General features: G+C 45.1%; 2 long non-coding RNA genes across 2 annotated transcripts; one reads left to right on the top strand and one right to left on the bottom strand.

Annotated features, from left to right (window-relative positions):
* The first annotated feature begins 5,556 nt into the window (after nucleotides 1-5,556).
* LOC144770656 (uncharacterized) lies at nucleotides 5,557-8,837 on the top strand. Its single transcript, XR_013598966.1, has 2 exons — nucleotides 5,557-6,313; nucleotides 8,573-8,837. It is a non-coding gene; the product is annotated as an uncharacterized LOC144770656 (long non-coding RNA).
* LOC144770657 (uncharacterized) lies at nucleotides 6,556-9,371 on the bottom strand. The gene is made up of 3 exons (XR_013598967.1): nucleotides 9,305-9,371; nucleotides 7,929-8,060; nucleotides 6,556-7,219 (listed from the first exon to the last, which is right to left on the bottom strand). It is a non-coding gene; the product is annotated as an uncharacterized LOC144770657 (long non-coding RNA).
* Nucleotides 9,372-24,258: the final 14,887 nt, after the last annotated feature.

The raw sequence follows: 24,258 nt of genomic DNA, 5'->3' as shown, positions 1-24,258 counted from the left end.
ACCATAATAAATTACCATTTTGGTTAGGAAAAAAAAGCAAAAAACCTTAAAGTTGTACCTTTGGCTTTATTTTTAGGGGGGAAGGACCCCTCTTTTTGTTTCTACTCTTGTTTTGCAGAGTAAGGAGGAAGGGCTCTTGAGTTTACAACTTCCTGTTCCTGTCCACCAGGCTCCTCCCAGTGCTTTGTCCATGTGGTGCTCACTTTCCTTTGGATTTTGAGCTGGAAGGATCACTTTCTGTCTGTGTTGGCTGCATTACTGATTTACCTTGGATTTAATGAGGACTTTTTGAATTGGAATTCTCTTTTTCAAGTAAGTTTGTGTAATGTATGAGTGATGTAGACTTGTGCTTGTTTGATTTGATTTTTTTTTTAACAACAGTATTCAATCCTGGAATGAAATTATTGATGGAGGCCTGTACTTTCATGAGGTCCCAAATTGTAATTTTTTTCTAACATTGCATTTTGTGGAATTTAAAATGTTTCTAATTTTTAAGCCAATATGTGACCCTAGTACCCCATGTAGTTAGTGTGTAGGCATGCATGAGTTCATTGTATTAACTTTCTGTGGTTGGCCTGGCCATGTGTTGGCGGCCATTTAATGTTTCCAGCCACTTTGCTCTTGCCATAGGCCTCCAACCTTGTGGCCTACTCTGGCAGTAGGCCATAGGTACTACTCATAGGGTCATGAAAGTTAATCAACTGTTTTTGTGGTGTACCCTTAATGTGAAAAACATGGATGGCTTGGATTGATATAGAAAATCTTATTTTTATGTGTGGGGTATTTCTGGTTTTGGGTGTGTTTAAACTTTAAATACTCTGTCAATTTCTGCCATTAGGTAACCCTAGGAATACAGCTTGGGTAGTTTTGGTAACTTCGCACCATGTGAGCACGTGAACTTACATTTTTTGTCTTGTTCGCGCACTCAATGTACTTGCTCGGGAACGCGAACACGACTTTTTATTCCGTTCGCGCTGCCGAACATGCCGATTTAGCATTCTCGCGGACAATATGTCCCGAGTTGCATAAAAGTTTCTCAAAAATGTTGCAGGTCTTTCTTGTGCACCTAAAAATTCCTCATTTATGTTATGTTCTCATTTTGGTAGTACTTTTCTCTTTTTGGAGCATGGACCACTTCCATTTTCTCTCCTCTGTTATTTATTTATTTTTTTTGGGGTGGGGTGACCAATTTGGGCGGTGGTGTGGTGTGTCCATTTTCTGAAGCAAAGCATTGTCCCTTTGCCATAGGCATTATTGTCTGTCTTCTCTTTCTTGTCATGTTGTTGTTGGTGGCCAGGCCATGTGGTGGCGGCCATTTTGTGTATGCTTCCTTTGTGATTTATTTTGCCATGTTGTTGTTGGTGGCCAGGCCATGTGGTGGAGGCCATTTTGTAAAGTTGTCCATGTTGTTGTTGGTGGCCAGGCCCTATGGTGGTGATCTTTTTGTGTATGCTTCCTTTGTGATTTATTTTGCCATGTTGTTGTTGGTGGCCAGGCCATGTGGTGGAGGCCATTTTGTATATACATCCTTTGTGATTTTGCCATGTTGTTGTTGGTGGCCAGGCCATGTGGTGGCGGCCATTTTGTGTATGCTTCCTTTGTGATATATTTTGCCATGTTGTTGTTGGTGGCCAGGCCATGTGGTGGAGGCCATTTTGTGTATACATCCTTTGTGATTTTGCCATGTTGTTGTTGGTGGCCAGGCCCTATGTCGGCGGCCATTTTGTGTGTCCTTCCTTTGTGCTTTTGCCATAGGCATAGGCCTCCAACCTTGTGGCCTACTCTGGCAGTAGGCCATAGGTACTACTCATAGGGTCATGAAAGTTAATCAACTGTTTTTGTGGTGTACCCTTAATGTGAAAATCATGGATGGCTTGGATTGATATAGAAAATCTTATTTTTATGTGTGGGGTATTTCTGGTTTTGGGTGTGTTTAAACTTTAAATACTCTGTCAATTTCTGCCATTAGGTAACCCTAGGAATACAGCTTGGGTAGTTTTGGTAACTTCGCACCATGTGAGCACGTGAACTTACATTTTTTGTCGTGTTCGCGCACTCAATGTACTTGCTCGGGAACGCGAACACGACTTTTTATTCCGTTCGCGCTGCCGAACATGCCGATTTAGCATTCTCGCGGACAATATGTCCCGAGTTGCATAAAAGTTTCTCAAAAATGTTGCAGGTCTTTCTTGTGCACCCAAAAAAACAGAATTTGTCATTTGGTTGTTGTTTTGGGAGCCTGGGCAGGGGTTTCTTTGTATGTGTTTTTGCGGTGTTATGTTTACAACCTCTGTCTTAGCCATGGGCTATTTATTCCTTGCACATTAACCTGTCATGTGCAGCAGGCATCCTCGTTTTTCTGTCCATATTGGTATCTATAGGCCTGCTTCACTTTATTGGTTCTTTCTGGACTTCATGTGGCCTTTGAGCTGTGGTGCTGCTGGACTGGTATTATTAGTCTTCTGTTTTGTCTTTTATACATTGACCTGTGTGTCTTTCAATTGTTCATGTTGCCTTACTGCTTGTTTGACTGATGTTGTTCTGCCTTCTTTACTTGTAGGTGCACAAAAAAGACTGAGGAGGTGCTGGTTGTTTTTTCATCCATCGCTCGTTCTACCGCCAGACGGACTTCCTTCAGTTGTACGCCACGTGTGGTGTGTGACTCATCTGACCAGACATCTCTGCAATTTGTGCTGCTGTGAGCTGACTGACATCAGAAGAAGATGGGCCCTAAGAAAGCTACCAGGTCCTCCACCACAAAGAAAGTTGCTGCGAAGAAGGAACAGCAGAAGGAAGTGTCACTTAAGTCTGGTATGGACCCCAAAACCTTTTTTGGCACCCCAAAAGGTACGCCTGCAGCAGCGGGGTCTGGGGCGCAAGCTGGGACCAGCACATCTGCATTAGTGGGGGCAAGCCAGCATCCCAGGGCCAAGCACATGATGAGGGTCGAAGAGGTAGCCAGCCTTCTGCTTGCGAGCAGTGATACTGAGCCAGAACTAAACTTATCGCTGTCTCAAAGTAGTACACAATCCACGCAAGATGGAAGTGCTCAACAACCACCGCCAGCAGTAGATGTTCAACAACCACAACCACCGCCCGCAATAGGAGTTGTTCACCCACAACCACAACCACTTCCCGCAACAGTTGTTGAACAACCACAACCACCGCCCGCAACAGTTGTTGTTGAAAAACCCCAGCCCGCAATAGTACTTCCTCAAGAACAACAACCACCATCTCCGCACCAAATAGTAGTAGTTGTTCCTCCCGAAGTCGGGGCAGTTCAGGAAGTAGAGCCTCCTTCCGAGCAAGAAGAAGAGGAAGCCACTTCTGTAGGTGATCTATTTCCTTCGAATTCACCAAGGGAAAGGAGGGTTAGTGCATCGAGTTCTTCGCAAAGCATCCCTTCCGATGACCTTGATACGGATTGGCAGCCACAACTATCTGCGCATTCAAAGGAGAGACATCCCAAGAAGACCATGCTAGGAAAAAGGAAGTTTCCAGGCAGGCTTGAACTTATGGAGGTCGATGTAGGTGAGCAGGATACTGCTGGTGATAAAGACGGGTCTGACACTGTCATCATCACAAGCGTTATTCCTGGTGCAGAGGATGTAGAGACAAACATTTTCACCCTATCCAGAAATGCTGCAATGACTGATGAGCAGGTACCACGCATAACTCCTACACACTCAACACCCACAGTAACACCAGCTCCAATTTTTTCAACAGCGAAGGCCCGGCAGCATCCGACATCCAGCAGAAGCGCCACTTCAACAGAAGGAGGTAGTGGCAGTACTAGGACTGAGCTGTCCCATAGTGAAATTCCACAATCCTCCAGTCCATCCGGCATTGGCAGTGGGTCCTCCTCTTCCTATGGCAGGAGACAAAAGTTTACCTCCCCAGTGTGGGACTTCTTTACGGTTCACCCAGTTCAGGAGAACATTGCTGTATGCACCATTTGTCATGCCAATGTTAGTCGTGGTAAGCTTGGTACAAACTATGGGACTGGAGGCCAAACGACCCATTTGAAAAAAACACACGTGATCAGGTGGGAGAACCACCTTGCAAGCTTAAAAAATGTTAGCACTCCTGTTGGTGGGGATACAGTGGTACAAGGTCCACTCATGGTTGATCAGGAGGTAGAAGAAGAGGGAGACGATGACCTTCTATCTAGGAGTGGTACACAATCGACCCCTGTCGCCAGCACTGGAGTGGTAAAGACCACATCCTCCGCATCTGCAACTTCTCAGTGGCACCAGAGTCAGCTGGAAACACCAAGGAGTGCAAAGTCTGCGATGCAAGGTGGTCCGTCTAGCACAACTCAAAGACATGCAAAGCAGCTTACCATTCCTAGCATGTTAAGGCAGGAGGGAAAGTACGAGCGGAACCACCCAGTAGCACGTTTATACAATGCCAAACTTGCGAAAATGTTAGCACTGGACCTTCTCCCATTTTCATTTGTTGAGGCTGTTGGATTTCTGGAATTAGTGGCAACCCTCTGCCCAAAATGGAACGTTCCCAGTCGCTACTATTTTGCCCGAGTGGCTGTTCCAGCACTACACCACGATGTGCTGGAATTGATTGGGAAAGCCTTACAACAGAGTGTTGTCCATTGTATCCACCTGACAACAGACATGTGGAGCAGTTGCGATGCTACAGATTTCATGTGCATCACCGCACACTGGATCTCTTTTGCAGGTGTTAAAGACAAGTTAACTTCAGGCCTCCGTGACGTTGCTGGAATTTTTAATGATACGCGCAGACATGCAACTATAGCCATGTTTGGTATGGACAAAAGTCATACTGCTGAAAACATTTTGTCTGACTTTAATGACAAGGTCTTTGAATGGCTGAAACCAAGAGGCCTTAAGATTGGTTTTGTTTCCACCGACAATGGCAGTAATGTAGTGAAGGCAATGAGAGAAGGACATTATTTCAGGGTACCCTGTTTGGCACACTGCATAAACTTAGTCGTGCAAGACTTTCTGAAAAATGAAGCCAAAGTCAGCAACATAATGGCCATCTGCAGAAGAATATGCACGCACTTTAACCATTCTTTCAAAGGACGGAAGCTGCTACGGGTCATTCAGCAAGAGCATAGGTTGCCAGTCAAAGCACTGATACAGGAGGTCCCAACACGTTGGAACTCAACTTATTTCATGCTTGAGCGTCTCTTTGAGCAGTACATCCCACTGAATGCTTATGTCATGTCAAGAAGATTAGGGGATCCTACTGTTAATCTTAAAGCCCTGACCATTGAGATGTGGCAGTGGGACCTCATTAAATGCATCACAGAGATGCTACAACCCTTTGAGGTCTTCACACGTGCAGTTAGCAGGGAGGACTGTACTATGGGCCAAGCCATCCCATTGTTGTACATGCTTGAGCAACAGGTGAAGGAGGTCTGTGAAACATACGAAGGTGACGAACAAAAAGTTGATGCATATACCTTAGCCAAGGGCTTAGTCAACCGCTTGTGTGAAAATGTAAGGCTCAACAATATTGTGTCAGGTGAACATTACATAACTGCAACAATCTTGGATCCACGGTAAGAATTATTTGTCAGCAGTAACGAAGTAATTCCATTTTCAGATGAGGATGTTGACAAGTACAAAACTTCCATAGCTGCGGAAGCTAATGAGTTAGAAACTGAACGGCTGTTACTTAAAGGCCTGCCACTGCCAGCCCAGGCCAGTCCAAGTACTCCTGACGCAAGTTCTTCACAGCGTGAGAGCAGTGCGTCTGCTTTCCAGCAGGCACCAACAGTACCAAAAGCAGCACCTACACGATCTGATTCAGCAGACCCAACCAAAAGCATAACTGCTTTTTTTATACAGAAAGGGATGGGTAAGTCCGTTGCTGTTGCAAAGGGAAAAGAGGACCAGCAAAGCCGAGCACCAATGAACATTGAGCGGATGGTTCAGGCCTATCTGGATGACACAACAGAGGTGTTCATGGAGCAAAGCCCATTGGTCTATTGGTATGAAAGAAGGAGACAGTGGCCAGTGCTGAGCAGGCTGGCGATAAAGTATCTGGCTTGTCCTGTAGCCAGTGTCTCCTCTGAGCGGGTTTTCAGTGCTGCTGGTGCCATTGTCACATCGAAAAGGACTAGTCTCTCCCCCAAAAGCGTGGAGCGGCTGACAATGATAAAAATGAATCAACGCTTCATACCACCAGACTATCAAGTACGTGAATCACCGCCGGATGAAGAAAGCGAGTGTGAAGAAGACGTCCTCACTACTGGGTTACATGACCTACTTCTGTCTGAACGCACAGAGTTTGAGGACGAGCTCCTCTTCCCTGACAACTAGGACAGGTATGTTAAAGGAATGATGCAATGCATTGCATAGGATTGTTTAGCCGACTCTGAGCAAATGTGCATGGAATTAAAGTATACTAGTAGTAACTTCAGACTCACGTGATGGGCAATTTTCCCATGTTATTTAATAATATAAATTATTTATGCACTTGTGACCCTACTACTACAGGTGCAGTCAGTACTTAATTTATCGTTCGTAGTGCATGTTCATGTTGCACAACGTACATTATTTGGTGAAACAGTCCCCCCTCCACCCCCCCAACAAACACAAATGAACTTCAAATGTTTTCTTGTGAAAATAATATCTTTGTTTTATTTTTATATTTTAATAATGATAATAGAAAAATAAAATATATAACTAATGTAACCCCCTGACCCAGAGCTGTCCCTACCCTCCCCTAACCCCAACCAAATTTCAACCCAAATGTACACCCCAACTCCCACATCCCACCCACCAACAAAAGGATTAAAAAAGGGGCAAAAAACAGGGTCCATTTCAAAGCCGGCGGGCTTTCAGGTGTTTGTCCACCAGTATCTTGACACGCTCCTCTAGACCGTCCTCCTGCTTCTTCCGCTCCTCCTCCAACTTCGCTACCCGGCGGAGAATCTTTGCTTTGAAATCACGGCACCTACACTTGCATGCATGTTGTTGTTGTTGTTGTTGTGGGGGGGCCGCCGAAGATGTAACAATGCGGCGGCGGGCGGCTGCCTGACCACGGCGACGTAGTCCTGCAGGCTTGGGGCCCGGGGCATTGGAAGAGGCAGCAGCTGCTGCCGCCGCCTCCTCCTCCTCCTCCTCGGCCTGATCCACCAGCCGGCGGTAGGCCTCTACAATTGCCTGCAGTTTCCGCTGCCGGGCCCGGACTGCCAACTCCTTCCTGGTTGGTTTTTGGGAAGGAGTAACTATAAAGAAAGAAACAGAATTGTTAATCCAAACTCCCCGCAAATCAAGAACACAACATTGATTCAACACATAGTGGGCGGCACAGTAGCACTAGCAAGCAAGCTGAGTACCAGAAATTGTGTTGCGTCTATCTTGAACATTCTACAGCCTCTATTAATTTGTCGGACTTTTTGTCACGGCTTTATGCCTGCCCTATTAGCATGGGTGTACTTCAACGGTCACACACATTAGAACGAACACCTGTCTTTTACATATCTCCTTTTGTTCCGGGAAGGTGGGAACACTCTCAAAGTAACATTAATTAACAGGGGGCAGCTAGTAGCACATGTCTAGTAAAGACTATAATACTTTATACCGCGCAACAAACCTTATTTGGTTTGTGTTTCACCAGCAACGACCCATGCACCCAGTCGTCCCCTCCTTCCCTTGCCTTTGGGTTTGCCCAAAACACCGCAGCTGCTGAGACTATCCACTAACCACCGGTATTGGGTGTGTCTCCCAACCACGCTGGCAGCTGTGTTTTCCCCTTTACATGCTTTAACAACAACCCATGCATCCGACTGCTATCAGGCACTTGCATTACTGTAGTGGTAATGCTTAGCATGCTAATGACAAGTAAAGGTAACATCATATATTTTCCAGTAGAGTACAGTGAGAAAGTTTTCCCCTCCCACCAAGTAATGCAGATCACTATTGAATGTAACTTACCATCGCCCGCCGCTGTTGGCTCCCCCCCCACTGCTGCTGGTGTAGGTGCCTCTGTTCCTCCTGTCCCCGCCGGGAGCGCTGAAGCAGCGCCGCTGTCCCCGTCGGCACTGGTCGATGGTAAGGGTTCTGCACCTATAAAAATAAGTACGCCTTTTTAGATGGATGCACAGCCCCCTTTGTACTTGTTCACCAAGAATGGAGTTCTTCAAAACAGTTAAGTCCAACGTACGTAATCAGTATGAGTCCACATTGCATAGTACAGCAGAGTCACTACACATATTATTAGCATTCATTGTTATGGTATGGTACCCAAGCTCATCTCATCTGTCCTGCTACTCTAGTCCTTGGAAATTGGAAGTGAACTATGTAACCTTTGTACATCAATGTATCCAGTTTTGCGCATGTGTTAACTCGCAGCTTGTTGCGCAGTACGAGAAGACGCTCTGGGGCAACACATCATTGTTCAATGCATACACCTGAAGAGGTGGGAAAGTAAAAGGGCCCGTATTTAAGTTTTTTATGTGGATTGTGGGATAGAGTTTGCTTACAGGTTACAACTTCTTTTTAGCATGGCTGCATAAAACTGGCATAAATGTATTTAATACTGTCTAACGTGCACCACTTTTGTCATTATTTTTCGGCAGGTGAGAAGATTGCCTTCTACGAAGCGGACATTTCCATAGCTTACAAAAAAAGAGGAATATCTGACCAGTATACGTTGGTGAGAGGTCTCCGATAGTTGCCACATTTCCCTATTGTGCACTAGTAGCTGTACAAATGTTGATTACTTTATTATGCCTGTTTTAACTCTGGATTTTTTCTGGTGGGCCCTTCAACGTATTGGACGGAAGCACTTAAAAACATTGATGTTACTTACTTACTTCTAACAAAATAAAGCTTTTGAATGACCACTTTGACTCTGAAGTTTATTTTCAGTGTCTGTTGTCTTAGAGACTCACACGAGTGAGTGAGCAAAAGGGGGTTTCTTAGGTAACGGTTTGTGTCCTAAAAGCATTCGGCATCTTGGTATTGGGGTTCAGGAGTGTGATTTGAACAATAGACCAATGACTCAGGCCATATAGGCTGACGTTCAGTGAATTGTGCGTTCCTCAGAGTTCTGTGACTGAGGTGTAAGTAAGGTCCAACCTGCCTATCAGTACCAACAACATCCAATTTTCGTGTGCATAGTTACATAGTTGTGTAATATGTATATAACTCCATAGGAGATAGAAGAATACCCACAAGACTAGTAGTGGTATACTAACGTTTACAAAAATACTAGACAAACATCATTCTGGATGCCTACTTGGTTGCTGTCAATTGACAAAGCACTGCAGACACATTACAGAGGAAAAAACAAGCACTGTTGGACTTACTGGGGACAGCAGCAGGATCCTCAGTAGAGGAGCTCTGTGTAACTGGTGGTTCACCCGCCGACTCGGTCCCTGTATTCTGCTTGCCCCTGGGTTCTGTGGTTCATGTAAAAATTAAAATAATAAACATAGATAAATACATTGAGTGATGTGAAACATAGACATAATTGCAAATCACACTGCTACAGTGGAACAGAGCCGGAGGCAACAAATCCATGCCAGGGGCCGCAACGCAAATATGTATCCATCCTTAGAGTATTATTAAATTAAGGATATCTATTGGTGCGGTGGCCCCTGAAGTTTGGTGCCCCTGTGCAGTTGCACAGCTTGCACATGCCCCCTAGAGCCGGCCCTGGCTGAGGTAAGAAGAACAAAGTAACGTTAGCATTCTTTGCAAGAAAAGGATTCCATTCATGCAGAAGAGAAGGCCGTGAAAAAAATGCTACAATATGCAAACAACGTACAATTATCCATCCACCGTTATTTCACTGACGGACAAAGGAAGGACAAGACTCTATTAATAGCATTAACTAACTTCAGTTCTCAGCAATAAAGAAAATCTCACATCAATAAACAGCAACAGCTAGCGCCAAGTTGAAACAACACGCAAGAGCCAGTGAAGAACAAGAACACTGTCATACAATGACAGTAGATATACCGGAATACATCGCAAATGTAACTAGGGGCAACAGTCATCGCGTTACTTATTCAGCCAATATTTACAAAGATACAATAACAATATTTATACAACTATATATATATATATATGTATATATATATATATATATATAATCTATATGTATATAAATATATATATATATATATATTACCGCCACTCCACTTCGCAAGCAAAGACGCAGGCGCTCTCTTCTCCCGAAGAGACACATGGAGCACAGACCCAGGTTAGTAGAAAAATCGTTGGTTTATTAGCTGCTACTCAGTCGGCCATTACGCGTTTCGGTACTGACGTACCTTGATCACAGTGAGAAAGTTTTCCCCTCCCACCAAGTAATGCAGATCACTATTGAATGTAACTTACCATCGCCCGCCGCTGTTGGCTCCCCCCCCACTGCTGCTGGTGTAGGTGCCTCTGTTCCTCCTGTCCCCGCCGGGAGCGCTGAAGCAGCGCCGCTGTCCCCGTCGGCACTGGTCGATGGTAAGGGTTCTGCACCTATAAAAATAAGTACGCCTTTTTAGATGGATGCACAGCCCCCTTTGTACTTGTTCACCAAGAATGGAGTTCTTCAAAACAGTTAAGTCCAACGTACGTAATCAGTATGAGTCCACATTGCATAGTACAGCAGAGTCACTACACATATTATTAGCATTCATTGTTATGGTATGGTACCCAAGCTCATCTCATCTGTCCTGCTACTCTAGTCCTTGGAAATTGGAAGTGAACTATGTAACCTTTGTACATCAATGTATCCAGTTTTGCGCATGTGTTAACTCGCAGCTTGTTGCGCAGTACGAGAAGACGCTCTGGGGCAACACATCATTGTTCAATGCATACACCTGAAGAGGTGGGAAAGTAAAAGGGCCCGTATTTAAGTTTTCTATGTGGATTGTGGGATAGAGTTTGCTTACAGGTTACAACTTCTTTTTAGCATGGCTGCATAAAACTGGCATAAATGTATTTAATACTGTCTAACGTGCACCACTTTTGTCATTATTTTTCGGCAGGTGAGAAGATTGCCTTCTACGAAGCGGACATTTCCATAGCTTACAAAAAAAGAGGAATATCTGACCAGTATACGTTGGTGAGAGGTCTCCGATAGTTGCCACATTTCCCTATTGTGCACTAGTAGCTGTACAAATGTTGATTACTTTATTATGCCTGTTTTAACTCTGGATTTTTTCTGGTGGGCCCTTCAACGTATTGGACGGAAGCACTTAAAAACATTGATGTTACTTACTTATTCAGCCAATATTTACAAAGATACAATAACAATATTTATACAACTATATATATATATATATGTATATATATATATATATATATATAATCTATATGTATATAATATATATATATATATATATATATATATATATATATATATATATATATATATATATATATACACACTTTATTTTTGGGGTAGCCACTCACCAAGACCCACAACCTCCACACCAAGCAGGTCCAACAGGTCCTGCTCCCGGTCCAAAATGTCGGCCCAGCGGTGGGACAGCTGATGGTGGGTACGCCGGATACCGGAGCAGCGGAAGACTGCACGGCGCACCTTCGCCCACCGCCGGAGACGCTCTTCAATGTGCTGGTATCCGGAGCCGGGCCTGCCGCCTGCTGCCAAAGTCAAGGGGAGGTGACGTTGGATAAAAAAGACCAGGGCGGCCAACTCCTCCTCCCCAAAAAGTTGGCGGGGCGTCACTCCTGCCGGGCGCATTCTGCCGCAAGGCAGCCTGGTTTTTTTAGGCACAGCCGCCTTGCCCTTTGAGCCGCCGATTCTGCTGGCACCCTTCACCATGGTTCTGGGTGGAGGGGAGAAGGAAAGTTGAAGACAAAAAGGTTAGGGGAAGAAAGAAGAAAGATAAAAGAAGGAAGTAATATAAAACAAGAGAAACGTTGCAAAAAAAGTGGTAAAAGTAAAAATAAAATGAGAAATATACACCTAGGCACAGACAGAAATAGGTAAGAAGTAAAGAAAGTTAGAAAAACTGAGGGAAAAGACCAGGATGGAAGAGATAGGAGTGAGATGCTGAAGTAGGCCCAAAACCATAGCCAGAGTGTGAAATCGAAGATGGCTCTGCCCGTCGCGACCGCCGCGGTAAGTTCGCGCGATATTTGACGCGATCACGCACTTTGGCAGTGCGAACGAGAAGATGAGTTCCCGAACATGTCTAACACAACGCGAACACGTTACTTGTGACCCGGAACCGGAAATAAGGGAACGCAAGCGGGCGGGACAAACCTCATTGAGTAACTTAGCGCGCTAGCTATTGCGAGCATGCAGGCAGCGCCCCGAACACGCGCACCGCGCTCCCGAAGACGAAAAACGGCGCGCGAACGGGTCTAGCAAGCTACTACGCATGTCCGCGGAGCTACACGTAGCTCGCGGAGTGCAAGTGCGGCTTCGCGTAGCTTCGCGGAGTGCGGCTACGCGAACTACGCCCAGGGTTAATATAGACTGTTTGCATAGTCCAAATGTGATGTTATAAGAACGTGAATTACTTACATTGGTAAGTGATTTTGGAAAGCCTTAGGTGTGCCAATTTCAAATAACTCCCCGTATGGAGAGTGCCCATTTTCCACAAATTATTAAGATTACATATAAAACGGATTTGATACAATCAATCAAAGAAATAACTTTGTGCCCTCAAGTACATAATCTAAACAACCTGAAATGGAGAGGCCCAACGTCAGAAATGGTAACCAGAAAAGTTAACATTACATGAAATTCTGAAAATCTTGAAGCACCTAAGACAAGGAGTTCAAACGGATAAAAAATGATTGCAAAATTTACGAACTCAATATAACAAAAATTGCAGGAAATCAAAAAGAAGATCAAAAGTTGACTCGTGGTATAAACACTTGATGGCAAATAAACAATGTTGGCAATTAATAAACAGATTGTCTTTTGGAAAGAATAGACAACAAAATGCGGGGATAAATGCTGCCTCATGGGAAGCCCATGTTCAAGAAATGTATGCTGATCCTGCGCCTAAAGTTAACAAAGGTAGCTCAGAAGTAGAGTCCAAAATGCGAGAACGTTTATTCCTAGAATCTCAGACAGACAATATGGTTTACGAAAAGAAAAATGCAAACAATATACTTCATACCACAAATACGTTGTTAATATCAGACATAGATCAATTGATAAGACTCATAATGAAAATAAATGCAGAAGGTATGGCAGGACCGAATGTAATCCCCAACGCACTATTTAAAGGAAACGTGACATATTGGGCTCACTACTTTTTACCTCTATTTAATGAGATGTACTGCACAAATCGAATTCTGGACTCATGGAAAGGTAACATCAATCAAATGATTTTTAGATGTGGAAATCAGTCATCACCTATAAATTAAAGGCTTATCGCCTTAATAGCTGTAGAAGCAAAGCTCTAATTCTCTTTCCTATTGGAGCACCGCAAATCATGGACAGAGGATAATAAGCTTATTCCGTGGTTCCAAGCAGGATTTAGGGCTGGGATGGGAACATCAACAAATATAACAGCATTAACAGTCTTAGCTGAAAAGGCAAAAAACAAGAAGAAGACCTGTTTTGTAGACTTTAAATCCCCATTTGATTGAGTACCTTGCAGGCTCTTATGCCAAAAGTTTGCTAAATGGGGCATTAAAAGCAGTTTGCTGAGGGCTATTATTGAGTTATGTGCAGGAACCTGGGCACAGGTTAAAATTGGAGATGGCAGATGAGCAACAAACAAAATAGAGACAAGGAATGGATTAAAACAGGGGTGTGTTCATCCCAGGCTTGTTTAATTCACATCTTGCTGACCTTGCAGAAGCACTTCAGAAAGATAACTTCAACCAGCCTTCCCTGGCTAACAAGGAAATAAGATGTATTCAATATACAGACAACATTGTCCTATTAAGCCAAACGCCAATAGGACTGCATCGCAGCATGAAGGCTCTGAAAATGTACATGAACAAACATAGATGAGAATTAAATCTGCAAAAAACAAAAGTGGTTCGACTGGTAGGATCCGATTCACAGAACTAACTTAAGACAAAGTCTTAAACTTACTAATATTGGCATTCACAGAATGCACTTACTACTTTGGTATTCACAGAATGAACATACTACTTTTGGTATTCACAGAATAAACTCACTACTTTTGGTATTCACTGAATGAACTTACTACTTTTGGTATTCACAGAATAAATTTACGACTACTAAGCTTACTAGCCGGAATCTCCGCTTACGGCCCAGTATCTCCGCTTAAGGACTGGAATCTCCGATTTCGGGCCGTAATAAACGCACTGTGATCATTTTCCTCAAGGGTAAACCCCTACCATCCCCCATCATGCAAAAGGTGACACACTGCAGCCAATCCCAGCCCTGCAGGATGCATAAATGCAGACCAGACCCACATAAACCTTTCCAACATGTCGCTGAATGTGTTTGTTGCTCTGCCCCTTGCCATGTGGCAAAACTCCTTGAGGAGGAGGAGAGCAAAGAGGATCATTAGACAGAGGATCAACCTATTTGGAATGTCCAGCCAAGATGTAAGGGCCAGGTACAGTTTCCCTCCAGAAGTTATCTTGGACATGGTATGTGACTGTTAGCAGGAGATTGACTCTGTGACCTGCGGCTCCCATGCAATACCAGCCTATCTCAAGATCCTTTCTGCTCTCCATTTTTTTGCCACTGGGTCTTTCCAAAGGGTCTCCAGTGACCATGTGGGCATTTCCTAGGAAAGCCAGTGTTGGTGCCTGCATAAGGTACTGAGATGCATCATTGCCAGAGCCCACAACCACATACAAATGCCCCATACACTGGCCAGAAGACAAAGGGAAGCACAAGATTTCTATCTCATTGCACACTTCCCACATGTGCTGTGTGCAATTTATTGTAGACATGTGGCCCTTCAGCCACCCCGCCTCTTGGCACACATCTTCTGCAACAGACACAATGATATTCCATCAATGTGCAAGCTGTCTGTGATGCCAGTGGGAGGTTCATTGATGTGCATGCAGTGTTCCCCGGCAGTACTCATGACAGCTTCATATTCCGCATGTCACCTCTTGCCTGGTGGATGGCTGCGGTAGAATTTGGCAACATGTGGCTACTGGGTAAGTACCGAGCACTAAAAATGAGGGATATTTCTTATTGAAATGTCTGAATGGCACACAACATTAACTATTGTGCAATAAGAATCATAAAGCTACATACATGGCGCAACAGACACTGCATGTACTAAAGTATAGATCATGTCCTGTGCAAATCAAAGAGTGAAATGTAACCAACTGCCCTTTCTTCTCTGCTCAGGCGACGCTGGGTATGCACTCTCTCCACATCTCCTCACCCCTTACAGGCGTGCAAACACTGTACATCAGCGTAGGTACAATAGGACACACATATGGAGTAGAGCCATCATAGAGTTCACTTTTGGTCAGTTGAAGTCACGATTCAGATGTCTTGACTGTACAGGGTGTGTGCTGCTGTACTCCCCTGAAGTTGTGTGCAAGATCATATTGGCCTGTTGTGTTTTGCACAACATTGCTTTAACGCATGTCTTACACATACCTCTGGAACCTCGGCTAGCTCTGAATCGGGGAAACTGGGCCACTGCACATAACCGAGGTCAGGGTATGTGAAGTGAAGAGTCGTGGTCCAGGAGCTGGTTTAAGGTGAGTTTATTCAAGAAGCACAGCAGTACAAGTACCAACCATCTTGCCTCAGCAACCGCCAGGATCAGAATGGAGAACATGGAACCATACAGGTAAGAGAACACGGAATATATGTTGGCATAACACTCTAAGCTTAAGGAAACAGTAATAACATTAAGATGAGAGGCACAACATATCTCCTCCCCTTAAAGGGAAAAAAAATAAAAACACTAAAAAACAATTGAAAAGAAGAGAGAAGGAACAACAGAAGATGAGAAGAAAGATAACAGAGGTGAGAACAGAGAAGAAGAAAATTCAATATCTGACAAAATCATTAAATTTCTTAGGAACTCGAGGGGTCCTTCCATAAGAAGTGCGACTCAAAGTGGAGGCCACTCCTTGTGAAGACCCAGGAGTGGATGGAAACTCCTTAGAACAGGTGGGTGTAACAGGAGAAGAGTCTGGCAACTGACAAGTTCCCTGAGAAGAACCTGAAGCGACATGAGAATCCCCGAGAAGAGAGTCACTGGAAGATTGCTCAATCACTTTCCCATTAGGAACCTGCTTCTTGGCGTACAAGGCAATCCTGCGGAAATTCCAATTTTGTCCGTTCTCTAGTACAACATGCCATTTGTGTACTTCCTTGACTCTCATAGGATCGGAAAACTTATTCATGCCAAACTCCCTACGTCCTAACTTGATTTTGACCAAGTCGCCCACTTCAACTCTACCTACCTTTCCAGGAACTATCTTGGAAGCAACAATACCTTCCCATAGCCATTGTGGGACTAGCTTAGTTCTGGGAGTTCTTCCACGCATGCATTCAAACGGGACCAAATCAGTCACTCCATGGGCTGTGGTATTGTAAGACCACACCATGTCTTCTACTGCCCTACGCACATCTTTCTGTCCTTGCACTGACAACTGTATGGTACCCTTAATCAAACGATTCATTCGTTCCACCAAACCGTTACCCTGGGGGTTGTAAAGGGAAGTGCAAATGTGTTGAATTCCATGATTGGCTAAAAAAGAATGCATAGAGGACGAGGTGAGTTGGGTGCCATTGTCCGTAACGAGGATTTTCGGAAAGCTTTCCTTAAGAAAAAGGGACCTTAATTGCTTTATAACAGCGTCAGTGGTAATATTCCTCATAAATTCTACGCACAACCACCTAGAGGCTACATCGACAAGGACTAACGCAAACCTACAATCAGCAGGTAAGGAATCCATGGGACCAATAAAATCTAAACATAACTTATCCCAAGGCAAAACACAGGAGTTGACAATGGAGCCCTGTGGAGGAGAGGATATCTTCAACCTCTTTTCACTCTCTTTACACAGAAGACAAGTCTCAACCCACCTACGCACATCATCGTCAACTCCAGGCCACCAAAAGTTCTTTTTAATCCTCTTGAGAGTCATGTTTTGCCCAAGATGTCCCTCATGAGCTAAACAAAAAACTTTTTCCAGGTCCAGGAGCTGGTTTAAGGTGAGTTTATTCAAGAAGCACAGCAGTACAAGTACCAACCATCTTGCCTCAGCAACCGCCAGGATCAGAATGGAGAACATGGAACCATACAGGTAAGAGAACACGGAATATATGTTGGCATAACACTCTAAGCTTAAGGAAACAGTAATAACATTAAGATGAGAGGCACAACAGTATGCAAGTCCGTGATCAGCACATTGCCACATTTTTCACATGACCAACCTGTAGTGTCATGGAAAAAATGTGGTTTGCTGTCTGTTGTCAATGATGAATTTTGGATAGATACGACTGTGTCAATATATTCCATCCTGAGAAAGCCACACTCACTGCATGTAAATCACGACTGTTGAACATTAGTCACGTCAGCAATCAGTGTAGTGGATGTCCCTAAACAATCTATTCATGCAGATGAAAAACTATACATGGTCCTTAGGAGGGTGGGCCACTCAATCACAAAAGGCTATAACTATTGGTGTCTCAGGCCTGTGCACTCAACAGATTTGACTAGCCCTCAAATGATGGGCCCACAACGCGAGTGATGATGTCATGGGCGAATCAGGCATCGTGTGTTTGTGATATACAGCAATGACCCACCCCATTGTTATGTAACACATCACACAACTCTTGTAATGAGCACTCAATATGGACTACATATACCATAATGCAAAGTAGGAGAAAACAAAACGGGTTTGATGTGTTCCCCCTTTTGTTACATGTTCCTGATTTTAACCTGCACTATTTTAGGTTTTTCCACAAATGAACTGCAGGATGGCAGTGGATTTGATTAGTTATAATGGATGGATCAGGATGAATACAAAATGGCTGCCAACAATTTCTTGTGATGTATTTCCTGTCTCCCACATCCTGTATCACATTTCCTGTATGAAAAAATGTGTTCCGGGATAATTTAGTACATTACGGACCCACCTCTCTGGAACCGGAAACAGATGAGGATCATGTGACCTGGTTAGTGTACCACTACTAATGATAGCTCACACGATAGCACTGAGGTGTTAACTGGAGATATACATTATACAAGCAAAATCACCAACTCCAGCCACAACTTTCTGTCCCTTCGCTATCAACTCTGTTCTCAGAATGCTGAACCTGTCTGCTCAATGGTATTTTTGACATGGCTGTCCACGATCCAGCAGCTGTAGAGGGAAATTACAACATTCTCAATGATCAGCATTACTAATTGACAAACAGGCACATGTGACACTCATAATATGTATGTCACTTTGTAAACAACAACTGTTCCATACTCTGTCATGGTTTAGTAATCTAAGATAGTGACACAATTTATGCCATAATTACCTGATAAGCGGGTGCAAGAGGGTGTCACTGCTGCAGCCAGGATATCATGCATTCTCAGGGATGGTGTACGCTACACTGGTGTCATCCTGTCGGCAGCTGTGATGAGACATACATGTCCATATTTCAGTACAACAGATGTTAGCTATGGTCTAACATTTCATTCTCAATAATCATTGACCGGATAATCCAGGACAATGTGCGGCATGTTTCCCTCATGGAGTTTACATGTGGGCCCCTGCTCACATGCAGTAGTTACCAGCTGTTACCTCTACACAGCGCTGACATCAATAAGATGACATATCAACAGACAAACTTGTATGAGAAGGTAACTGAAATTTCAAGGAAGGGGATAACTGACCCGGATTCCTCCACATTACACTGATGTCACATTCACCATACGGCCAACAGGTTTCGAGAGTCTAATGTTGTCTGTTGACAAGTCAAGAGGAGTTCATGTGTGAGATGTGCAGTAGTCAGGTACATAATGTTGATCATTTGTGCTTCTCTACCCAAGAAGTCACAAAGCTCATTTCTGACTGAGAGAACACAGATTATGTCCATCCTTTGAGTGTCCTCTGGTTGCATACCCTAATTCCAATATCATTGTAGTATTTAGAAGACAACGGATGGTGTCTTGTACAGCAGACATCCTAACCTCATATGTCAACCACTCACCTATATGTAAATACGGTAGAGGAGGAGGCAAGCAGATTGCAACATTTGGTAATGATCCCACATTGCGGCTAAGTTGAGAAGCTTTGATGCTTTCCGCCTGCACTGGATTAGCGTGTTGCTTTTCAGCCAAGTGATTTGACATGGAGATTCTGCTTAGCAGCCTATACATACATCTCAAAGGTACACGACTAGCCTCATCCATAGCAATTTTAATATGATTTTGCCATAGATATTTTGCTAAGGAGTTTTCATATCATTGAATTGCAAACCAGTTGTGTTTTGGACACTGGATATGACACATTGTACTATTTTAGGTCAATTCTGCACACACTTGGCGTACATTTTGTGTCATCCTTTCATTAGCCACCATAGTCTGATCTGGTATGTGATTAAATGCCATAGGTGAGCATATTGTTATGTTATGTTAAAAGAATTTATTGAGCGCGACTAACACCATTAGGTTTCTTGGCGCTTGTGCTGAGGGAGCGGTGAAGGAAACGTGAAATAGAATCTAGATATAGAACTCGGTGAAGAGGAGGGTTTTAAGGAGTGATCTGAACCCGGAATATGAAGGTGACAACCTAAGAGAAAGGGGAAGGGAATTCCAGAAAGAAGGAGCCAGAAATGAAAACCTAAGGCCACCGTGTTTCTTCCTCTTAAATCTGGGAACTGATAACAAGGCCATCTGAGATGACCGAAGATTACGAGGAGGAACATACGGGTGGAGGAGAGAAAAAATAAAGAGGGGACCTTGGCCTGCAAGAGATTTTGAAATAATGCAGCCAAGCTTAAACTTACAGCGAGCAGATACCGGGAGCCAGTGGAGACTTCTTAGGAGAGGACGAACATGTTGATCTCTAGGTTGGTGGTAAATCAGGCGAGCAGGTTGATTTTGGATCAACTGGAGTCTCTTCAGTTGGTAATCAGGGATGCCTACATACAATGCATTTGCGTAGTCAAGCCTCGAGATGACTAACGCAAGCAAAGCCAGTGTAAGGGCTTCGGTGGTGAGTAGGCGGAACATTTTTCGGATTTTCCTGAGTTGGAAATGGCTGGCGGACACTACTGCGCTGATCTGGGGTGTCATAGAGAGATCGTTGCTAATGACAACACCCAGGCTTTTGGCGCAATTAACTGGGGAAGGAGAGCTACCCAGACTGGCAGGCCAATAGGAAGGCTGCCAAGGATTGGAAGGTCCCCCGACAAGAATTAGTTCAGTCTTGTCGGGGTTGAGCTTCAGATGGTTTGAGCTCATCCAATTACTAATGAAGCAGAGCGTGTTTTGGAAAGTGGTAATAGAATCATCAGAGGAGTCAATAGTGAAAACCAGTTGAATGTCATCCGCGTAATTAAACGCGGTGACACTCAACCCGCGGAGGGAACGAAGTAAAGGGGCCAGGTACAAATTAAAAAGGAGGGGGGACAAAGAGGAGCCCTGCGGGACACCACAGGTCAGCCCGACCTGGGTAGCAGAGAACTGGGACAACCTGACGGCTTGTTGGCGTTCAGTCAAGAAAGACTGAACCCAGGCCAGGGCGGTACCCTGGATACCAGCCTCTCTGACACGGTCGACCAAGATACCATGGTCGACCGTGTCAAAGGCGGCCGATAAATCCAAGAGGACCAGGGCCTGACGGATGTTAGCGTCGGCCCCTCTGCGCAGTTCATCCATCACGGAGAGGATGACTGCCTCCGTGGAATGGGCAGGTCTGAACCCGGCCTGCTGGGAGTCCAAGACACATGAGTCTTCGACGAAAGTGCTGAGTGTGTGAGTTACATGCGATTCCAAGACTTTGCTAAGGAAAGGGAGAAGGGATATAGGGCGATAGTTGCTCATGATGGAGGGGTCTGCTGAGGGTTTTTTCAAGATAGCGACCACCTCGGCCTGTTTAAAAGAACAAGAGACCTCCCCAATGGCCAGAGAGTTGTTTAGAAGGGCCAAGGGGGGTTCAGGGCAGGAAGTGAAAGCTTCCCGGAGGGCCGAGGGAGGGCAACAGTCGCGGGGAGAACCAGAAGAAACTTTGTGCAAAAGTGAAAGAAAGTTGACTGTCAAGATGGGGGGGATCTGGGTTAAGATATGGGAATTGAGATAATTGGTGGGGTCGGTGAGCGAAGAGGGGTCTAACGGGGCTTGGGCAGAAATACTGGTTTTAATTTTAGCAATTTTTTCAACAAAAAACTTGATTCAAGGAATCGCACAAGGATTGGGAGGGGAGGGGCGCAATGGTAACTCTCGCTGGGTTAGACAGTTCCTCCACAATTGAAAATATATCCTTAGATTTATTAGAGGAATCCCAAATTCTATTGGAGAAATAGAAGGATTTGGCCGATGCTATAGCTGATTTATACTTTTTGAGCAGGGAGGAGAATATCTCTTTGGTCTCGGGGGAATACCCCCGGCGCCAGCGCCGTTCTGCCTGGCGGAGGCCAAGTTTTAGGGCTCTCAAGTCCTCGGTGAACCACCTCTGGGCGTCATGGCATCGTCTCGCTCTAACTAATTTTAAGGGTGCTACCACATCAGCAGCAGAGGTGAGCCAATGGGTGAGGCTCAGTGTCTGGGAATCGATGGAGACCGATGGACCAGAGGTGGGTGGAGCGGATGAGCTAAGAAGAGAGGTAAATTCGTTTAAGTCTGCCCTGTTCCAGTTGCGGGCCAGGAAGTTGGTGTCTCGAATCTTGGCAGCAGGGGAGGGCATCGCTAGGGTAAAAGTAATTAAAGAGTGGTCTGACCAAAGGCAGGGAAGAACAAGGGGAGCGGAAATATCCAGGCAGGATGTCCAAACCTGGTCTAGGGTATGACCCTTGATGTGCGTGGGTGAGTGAATGTGCTGAGTGCAGTTTAAGCCTAGCATGAGGTCTGAGAAAGCCAGAGAGCCTGGGGTTTCATGGGCATCCGACGGCCAGTAATTGAAGTCTCCCAGGACCAATACGTTGGCGTTATTAATAGTAAGCTGGGAGATGAGATCGCCAAACTGGGCAGAAAAATTGGGCATAGGTTGAGGGGGGCGGTAGACCAGGGCGCATATGAGGGATGACCCTGGCTGTTCCAGTCTGAGTACCAGGCAATCGGTCATAGGGATACTGGTAGTGGGTACTACGGAGAAACGAATCGGGTGCTTAATAATGGCAGCAACCCCCCCTCCAGCTTTGCCAGAGGCGCGGTTGACTTGTAGTATGTAGTATCCAGGGGGGATGGCCGCCAGGATATCAGGGGAAGAATCATCTGTTAGCCAGGTCTCGGTCAGGAACAAGATATCCGGCTGTTCTGACCCCAGGAGATAAAAGATATCTGACTGGTGGCTGACCAGGGACCGGGTGTTGAGGTAGGTCACAGACAGAGAAGATTTTAAAACTCTTGCCGACGGAGAGGTACAGGACCTCGGCCCCAAGGCTGGAGACCTGGAGATGGGTAAGGGGAAAATAATCTCAGGAAAAGATTTTCGGGCAGTGAACAGGCCAAATAAGGCGAGCCTAGGGGATGACTCAGGAGGAGGGAGGGCAGGATCGTGACACATAATAAGGGAGGAGCGGGAGTATGTGAGGAAAGAGGCAGAGTGACGTGCCCCTTGCCCCGGCCGGCCGCAGACGGGCACAGACGGGCTTAACTCAGGCGCAACTCCGGCGTGCCTACGACGCGCCCGCTGCGCTCGTCCGCTGCGCTGACACATGGTGGGCGTTTAAATAGGATGATGACGAGGGGGGTGTGGCGAAGGTCTGACTCGCCAACCAACCCGACCCAAGATGGCGCCCGCGGCCGCTGGGAGCACCGTTAATCGGTCAGCCCACAGCAGGCGGCTTGGCTTCTAGGAGGGTGACGACCAAGTTAAAAGGTGAGTGTCCCTGCTAGTAGTCAGCAGGACAATAGTGAAGGTGTTTAAAATTAATGTCGCTGCTCGTAGTCAGCAGGACAAAGATCAAGAAAATAGCTGTCAGTGCTCGTAATCAGCATGGCAATAATTAAAAAAAAGAAAGCAGCAGCGCTCCAGCAATCGCGCACTGGCCCTCTGCCACCAGGCTGCTTGCGATCACTAGGGAAGGGAAGGGGTTGGTCCTAAATGGGATGATGACGAGGGGGGTGTGGCGAAGGTCTGACTCACCAACTAACCCAACCCAAGATGGCGCCCGCGGCCGCTGGGGAGCACCGATAAACGGTCAGCCCACAGCAGGCGGCTTGGCTTCTAGGAGGGTGACGACCAAGTTAAAAGGTGAGTGTCCCTGCTAGTAGTCAGCAGGACAATAGTGAAGGTGTTTAAAATTAATGTCGCTGCTCGTAGTCAGCAGGACAAAGATCAAGAAAATAGCTGTCAGTGCTCGTAATCAGCATGGCAATAATTAAAAAAAAGAAAGCAGCAGCGCTCCAGCAATCGCGCACTGGCCCTCTGCCACTGGGCTGCTTGCGATCAGGACAACAGTGCAGGACAACAGTGTTGTACAACACGTACAACATACAGTGGATATCAAAGGCACATTTAATGAGCATTCAGTCATATTGAGTTTACTCACCATGGTCTAGCACCATTCTAGTGTGTAGTCCCGGAACAGATGTCACAGTCAACCTTGTATCAGAAGTTGGTGTGTGTCTTTGATTCTGGGAGGACCTCATTGTACCTACAATGATAAGCGTGTTTGCAACTTTACATTTCTGCTGGCACGTGTGACACACTCAATTTCAGGCACAAAGGATAAGCACAAGCAGTTGTGAGGACCACCGTTGCAGAAATGTGTGCCTCTTAATATCATGAGTGATCTCACATATAACTTATAATGGGCCCACTACCTAGCATCGACGTAATAAAGTCCACTATCATGTTTTATTGATGGCCAACAAACAAGCCATCCAATGTAAGAAGTACATGACCAGCTGGATGGACTGGGCGATTTCTTGTATAGTGAAAACATTCTGCGTTGGACAGTGGAATCATTGTCATTACTACTGACAATGGTAGCTCACCTCTTGTTCCTCATTGTTATATTTGTTAAAATTTGAATTATGTCTACAGACACTATTACAATCAAGTGGGGACACCCTTTTGACTTGTTCGGTCACTCATTTGCAGGCTTGAATTTCCAGGTCTGGGACTGTTGGTGGAATACATGTTATGTTCACCAATCACAAAGGTATGATGAGACAAGACATATTATATTTTATCTTTTGTTGTTCCCATA

Source organism: Lissotriton helveticus, chromosome 7 (genome assembly GCF_964261635.1).
Source record: "Lissotriton helveticus chromosome 7, aLisHel1.1, whole genome shotgun sequence".
Taxonomy (NCBI): Eukaryota; Metazoa; Chordata; class Amphibia; order Caudata; family Salamandridae; genus Lissotriton; species Lissotriton helveticus.
The sequence above is the reverse complement of the archived record's forward strand: the minus strand, read 5'-3'. Positions and strand labels throughout refer to the sequence as shown.